This window comes from Myotis davidii, unplaced genomic scaffold, assembly GCF_000327345.1.
Source record: "Myotis davidii unplaced genomic scaffold, ASM32734v1 scaffold397, whole genome shotgun sequence".
NCBI lineage: Eukaryota > Metazoa > Chordata > Mammalia > Chiroptera > Vespertilionidae > Myotis > Myotis davidii.
This window is the reverse complement of record NW_006288192.1, coordinates 265,881-273,198: the sequence shown is the minus strand read 5'-3', so window position 1 is coordinate 273,198 and position 7,318 is coordinate 265,881. Positions and strand designations below refer to the sequence as shown.

At 37.2% G+C, this 7,318-nt stretch overlaps 1 long non-coding RNA gene across 1 annotated transcript; it reads right to left on the bottom strand.

Annotated features, from left to right (window-relative positions):
- Positions 1-4,362: 4,362 nt before the first annotated feature.
- On the bottom strand, positions 4,363-6,641 carry LOC107182527. The gene is made up of 2 exons (XR_001513241.1): positions 6,610-6,641; positions 4,363-4,561 (listed from the first exon to the last, which is right to left on the bottom strand). It is a non-coding gene; the product is annotated as an uncharacterized LOC107182527 (long non-coding RNA).
- Positions 6,642-7,318: the final 677 nt, after the last annotated feature.

The following is a 7,318-nucleotide window of genomic DNA, read 5'->3' as shown; positions in this document are numbered from 1 at the left end:
TTATTATATTATAACATTGTTATATTAGTTTACACTTACATTTTCCCATTCCTGGTTACTTTAATGTAAGTTGTCACATTACTGTACAAGAGATTATGCATTATGTTGTTTCTGGAATTTTAATGCATTGTAGAAAGCATCTGGCATCATTTAAAATCTGTTCTTACAGTTATTTGAAATTTTTATTCATTTCAACTTTTATTTGTTTTGTTTTGTTTTGTATTTATTTTTTAAACTATATTTTTATTAATTTTAGAGAGAGAAGAAGGGAGAGGTATAGAAAGATATAGAAACATAGATGAGAGAGAAATATCAACCAGCTGCTTCCTGCATGCCCCCTAGTGAGGATTGAGCCCCCAACCTGGGCATGTGTCCTAACAAGGAACTGAACCTGCAACCTCTTGGTATATGGGATGATGATCAGTCAACTGAGCCATACTTTCCTGTCTGGTTTTTCCTTTTAATAGGCTGTCTTCAGAATGGCTGATGACTTAGAGCCAATCTAATTACTTCATTAGGCAGATGAATAAACTGAGGATTTGCTATGAATGAAATTATGTTCTCCAAATCATATTTATGTATGCTAAGAGGTTATTTGAATATTATGAATTTATGGTTCAAAGTAATATTTCCCCATGATTTCCTCTGAAGGATGTGTGTGTGTGTGTGTGTGTGTGTGTGTGTGTGTGTATGAAAGAGAGAGAGAGAGAGAGAGAGAGAGAGAGAGAGAGAGAGAGAAAATGATTATCCAAACAGACATACACATATTGCTGCCTTCTATCACCATGGATACTACTTGTAGTGAGAACTGGTAGTGTCACTATTTAGCTAACTGTTGGCATAAGACAGTGAACTAGATTTCATGAAAGCAGTATGGAATAAACAGAGTTTGTGAAAACAGTAGATCTAAGTTTGAGTTCTTCTATTGCTGCTTACTAGTGTGTGGCTTAGGCAAGCTACTCAATAATTCTTGAACCTAAGTTTACTTATCCATAAAATGGGTATAATAATAGATTCATAAAATTGAAGATCAAATTATATAATATAAAAGTAATTATTAAACATTTTATTGAACTATTAACTATTCAAATATTAACTATAATGAACTATTATTAAACTTCTTATAAACTATTTAATAAACAAATTACTTTCAAATAGCATATACTATTTTTCACTGGAGAATTCTGATGTACTAACCTTGCAGTGATTATCTTGTTCACATAGATTTTAAATTGAAACTGGATATGACTTAATCTTCTGCTAGTTAATTTTTTCCAGGACCTGGTAAAAGGAAAACTCATTTTATTAATGAAAGAGGCATATTATTGATACATAAACCTAATAAAAACACAAACAGGAAAATTGCAGGCCAATCTCATGACTACCAATGAAAATTTTGAATTATATTAGCAAGCAGATTCAAGTCACACATTAAAAGCAAAAATATATTATGACAAAATGGGATTTATTTCAGAAATGCAGGGATGGTTTAATATGAGAAAATTCATTTATTCGCCATTTTAATAAATCTAAGGGGGAAACAGGCTGTACAAAATTTAATACTATGATATAAAATAACATCATGTAAACATACAATACACAAATGTACATCTATGTGTTTATATATATGTGAATAAGAAAACATTAGAAGCATTGTCACTAAGGAGAGGAAAAGAGAAGAATTGCCACTACCTGAATTCACTACAATTATAAATTGAAACCGTCAGAACTGAAAAATAAATTTTGCATATAAATTAATAGTATATTTGGAAAATATTGTTTAAAATGTAAATAAAAATACTCCATTGAGTTGGTATGAGTTTCAAATAAAAAAAATGAATACAAAAGTGACTTTTAAAGTGTCAAATGCTGTTCACATGTTCTTAATATGAACCCTAGTGAATTTCCCTCTGATATTACTGTGTTTATATTAATGTGTTGAAAATATTTTCTTCCAACACTGCAAATCCCCCAATATCAGTGTCTTTCTACCAGAACACATGTCTACTATGACAGTTAGTCTTACATTATTATTTTGTTAAATAATATCTATTGAAGAAAATAATAATGCTAACATTTATTGATTACCCGATAATGCACTAGGTAGTTTTTTTTTTAAATTATTAGTCCTGAGATATAATTACCCCCATCATATAGATACAGAATTTTATAGTCAGAGAAGTCAAGTAGCAGTCTGGGGTTTGCAAAGTAAATCTATGGAAAAGCCACAACAGTTATCAAAGTTATTCTCATTGAACTCAAACATTGTGTAAATAACAATCCAAATAATCCATTCTCAATTCACAGGAAACGGATTTTTCCATATATACTTATTTATCTCATCTAAGGTTCATTTTCTGACATTAATTTCACTCTCCTCACTTTTTATTCCAATGAAGAACAGATTTCTTTTTTCCATATACGTATTGATCAGATTTCTGCCATATGCAGCTTCTGTTCTCCACAGATGACTAAAACCCTTCCATTTTCTTTCTTACTACATGGGGGATAAAAAGTTGTTCCAAAAAACTGATAGCAAAATTGACCTTAATTTTGAAACTTAAGAGACAAAGAGAGAGAGGTTCTCCCACCTCCAGAGATGAGTCTTATTCAATCTCTCTCAAAAGTTAACTTGACACTTCCTAGGAACAGACTATTTCAAGTGATTTAGACATCAGAAGTACTGAGCAGCAGGGGTGAGAACAGAAAGTACAGAATGTCAACTCTGAAAACAATGTTAGGTATCATCTAGGTCAGTGATTTTCAACCAGTATGCTGCAGCACATTGGTATGCTGAAAGAACATTTAAAGCATACAATACCTGATATTTAGTTAGGGGCACTGACCTCTCTTCCCTTAGATTGTCAAATAAAATATGACAACAGCTAACACAACAATAGCTTTCCAGTGTGAATGAATCAAAATTATACCTATTTTTGTCAGATTGGCAAAAATATATATTTTGTGTGTGCTGCAGAATTTTGGTAATTAGTTTATGTGTGCCATGAGATGAAAATCGCTGATCTAGGTACATTCAGGTACAATGAAAATATGAGAATGTTATTGAAATTACCCAAGAAATGTTAAAATATGGGGTCAGGGGTCACGTCTTTCTTATCTCTGGAAAACGGGAAGCATGCAATGTACAAGTGATGAACATTGAGTTATTTCTGCCAGAGAAATGGTGTTGGAACTGGACTAAAAGGGACAAAGAAGGTTGAGTTTAGCTTCTCTTAACTGAGAAAAAGTAACATTACTAGGAAGTAGACAAGATACTGAATAGTCCCTAGAACACTCAAAGGAGAGAAGGAACAGGGCAAAAATTGCAAATAACATTTCCTTAGAAAAATACTGCCAGGAAACAGATGTGACTTATATCACGATAATATCATAACATATCACATTACCCATCAACTTAAAAATATAAAGGAATCATAGCTATACAGCAAGAGAACAAATCAGATATATGTGATTTAGAAATATGCAGGAATCAATAGAAGCTAAAACCTGAGCTGGCAGCACTCAGCCAAGAAGTGAAAGGAAAACAAAACTATCACAGAAATACAGTCAAATTGGAAGCAGCACTAAGCATGGCAATTACTCCTGAATCCTTTGTAAAGGATATAGAGAGTGGGATTGATAAAAGTGAGCAGAATAAATTGGAAATGAAGAAAACATTTAAAAGCTGGAGAAAATTTAAAGTCTAGAAGGGAAGTAAAGATCATTCAACATAAACATCAGTATATATTATTCATATTTATTTTAAAAATATTTTTATTTATTTCAGCGAGGACGGGAAAGGGAGAGAGAGATAGAAACATCAATGATGATAGAGAATCATTGACCAGCTGCCTCCTGCATGCCCCACACTGGGGATTGAACACATAACCTAGGCATATGCCCTGACCAGGAATTGAACCGTGATCTGGTTCATAGGTAGACACTCAACCACTGAGCCATGCCGGTTGAACTATATTATTTATATTTAAAGAAATGATTAAGAAATCTTTGCATAAATAAGTCAGGTCTTGAATCTACAAAAAAAGTGACAAAGAAAGAATAACACTTAGATATATCCTATTCAAAATTTTAAAAGTATCCAGAACTCAATAATATATAAAATAAATTAAGAGTGAAAAAATATTAGAATGGCCTCAGACTTCTAAAAAATAACATTCAACACTAAAAGTTAATGGAGCAATGAAAGAAAAGAAAATGTGACCCATGAACTCACCTTCAAAAACTCAAAGCATTCAGTTTCTAGGTGTGTGTGTGTGTGTGTGTGTGTGTGTGTGTGCTTGGAAGAAACAACTAAAATAGAAAGAAAAATAGCTAACAAAAATAAATTAAATAAAAAATGGATAAGATAGTAATAATTTAATCCATTTATCTGATGTATTAAGAATAAAACACATTGGGAGTATGCTCACAGGAAACCATAAATGTTATAAAACTGCAACATAGAAACAATGTAACTTACAAAGTTGATAGGGAAAAGTATTACTGTGCATGTTGAGTTCTTCATCTTTTATGGTTGAGAGTCAAAATAAATTATTCATATCTAAAAAATAGTAGAGTAAAATTGAGTTTATACAGTATTTAAGTGTATAAACACTAAAAGAATGAAAGCAAATAAATTGGGGAAAACAGAAATGTGAGGAGATACTGGGAAATGGAAATAAATTAAATATTTTCACAATTGCCTAAAATATCATTAAAGAATGAAAAGGCAAATGAAAAAATGCATATAAATATTTAAATTGTTACAGATCCCTAATAAATAAAGCACTTCTAAAAAAAATTAAAAAGAAACATCAACAACCCAAGAGAAATTTGGGCAAGGATATGAGAATAAAGCAAATATCCTATATAATAAAAGCCTAATATGCTAAGTGTCCAGTCATCTGGTGACTGGTCAACTGTTCAACCAATCAAAGCATAATATGCTAATGAATGCTAAGGCCACTCAATTGCTTGCTATGATGTGCACTGACCACCAGGGGGCAGACAGTTGACCGGTCCACCTGTCACTATAACATGCACTGACCACCAAGGGACAGACGCTCTTACCAGTAGGTTAGTTTGCTGCTGGGGTCTAGCCAATCAGGACTGGTGAGATGGGGCTGGACATGCCTTGGAGTCCTCCCGCAATCCCTTCCCAGCCCCTATCGTGCACTGGTGGGGTACTTCAGCCTGGCCTGTGCACTCTCACAATCGAGGACCCCTCAGGGGATGTCAGAGAGCCAGTTTCAGCCCAATCGCGCAGGTCACTCCCCTCAGGAGCGTGCCAGACACAGGACTCATGGCTGGCGAGGGCTGCTGTGACGGCATGAGCCTCTTCCAATTGGGACTGATTGGGCATCAGGCTGCAGCAGGTGCAGTGGGGCTGGGATGAGCAGGAGCGGCAGGTAAGAGCTGCAGGTGGTGCTGGACTGCGGGTTTTGACCCGATCCCCACAGGCCACCCAGAGGGACTTCACCCATGCATAAATTCGTGCACTGGGCCTCTAGTCTATATATATACAGTAGGTCCTTGGGCTACATCGGAGATCTGTTCCTATGGCACAATGTAACGCGATTCCGCCATAAGTCGGAACCCATCTACATAAGCACCTACGTCACTCACATGGAGCACATACACAGCAGTAATGAAATGAAACAGTAAAAAATATTTAAAAGAAAGATTACAATTCCTGACCTTTACTTGCAGTAAATAAATAATAAAAAACATAAAGCACATATGTACATACATCAAAACGACAGAACTTTTTTTTTATAAATAAATGGGAGATGGCGACGTAACCACGAAAGGACATACCACATAACCCGAGGAATGTCTGTACAAGTAAAAAGCCAGCAACTGGAACGCTGGAATGACTGGAACGACTGGTTGCTATGACACCCACTGCATCCTGCGAACCAGCCTGATCACCAATCAACCCACAGCCCCTCCCCCTGGTCAAACCTACCCCTGATTGCCCGCACGCCAATAGGGGGCAGGGTCAGCCAGCAAACCTCCTGAAGCCTCTCCCCTCAACCAGCCCCACCCCCTATCGGCCCCCGACTCTGATCAGGGGAAGGGCCAGCTTGCCAACCACCCATGGCCCCTCCCCGAGGCTGCTGGCCCCCAGTCAGCCCCCCCACCCCAATCAGGGGTGGGGCCCACCAGCCAATCACCCACAGCCCCTCCCCCAGCTGGCCTGGCCCTGATCCAGCCCTGATGGGGTGGGCCGGCTGGCCAACCTCCTGCTGTCTCCTCCTCCTGACAGACCCAGCACTGATCTGCCAATTGGGGCCAGGCTGGCCGGATCCTACCTATGCACGAATTCATGCACTGGGCCTCTAGTAGGAAATATAAAATTACACAGGACAAATGACCTGGTTTCCTCCACAAATAAATTGCTGGGAAAATAAGGGTTAAGAGGAATTATGATCAATTAAAAGAGAATTCAGATATATGTAATCCAAATGTGTTGACATTTTTTGAAACATAATGCAACCAGATAATTAAAAAGACATTGTTTTTGCCCAAGCCAGTTTGGCTCAAGTGATAGAGCATTGGCCTGCAGACCAAAGTGTCTCAGGTTCGATTCTGGGCAAGCGCACATACCTCGGTTGCAAGCTCCTTCCCGACCCAGGCCCTGGTCAGTGCTCATGCAGGATGAAACCAATCGATGTGTTTCTTTCACATCTATATTTCCTTCTGTCTTTCTCTCTCTTCCACTCTCTCTAAAAATCAATGGAAAAATATCCTCAGGTGAGGATTTAAAAATAGTAATAATAATAATAATAATAAAGATATTTTAAGACACTGGCATATTTGAATAAAATTGAGTATTAAATATTAAGGAGTCATTGTTAATTTCAGTTCATGTGATAACATTATGGATTGTTTTTAAACCTTTATCTGGTAGAGAAACATACCAAAGTACCGAAGAGTAAATTTATATACCTGGGATTGATTTAAAATATTCCATAACAATTATAAGAAAATATATAAATTAGGCAAAAATGTCAGCAAGATTTTATTCCAGGGATAGGTCTATGAAGGGACACTCAATGCAGGAGCTGCCCCCTGGTGGTCAGTATGCTCCCACAGCGAATCTCCCATGGCTGGCCAACCTCCTGCAGCCCCCTCCCTGCCGGCCAGTCCCTCCCTCTGGTTGGCCAGCCCCCATCGGCCCCTGGTGCTAAACCATTTGTAGATGACAGGCTTCTGAGTCAGGGTTTCATTGGTAGCAGAGCAGCTCCCTTGCTGTGATCTATTGAAAGTCATCCCTCTACACAAGGGTTTGTCTCACTTCTGTCCTCTCCCTTCC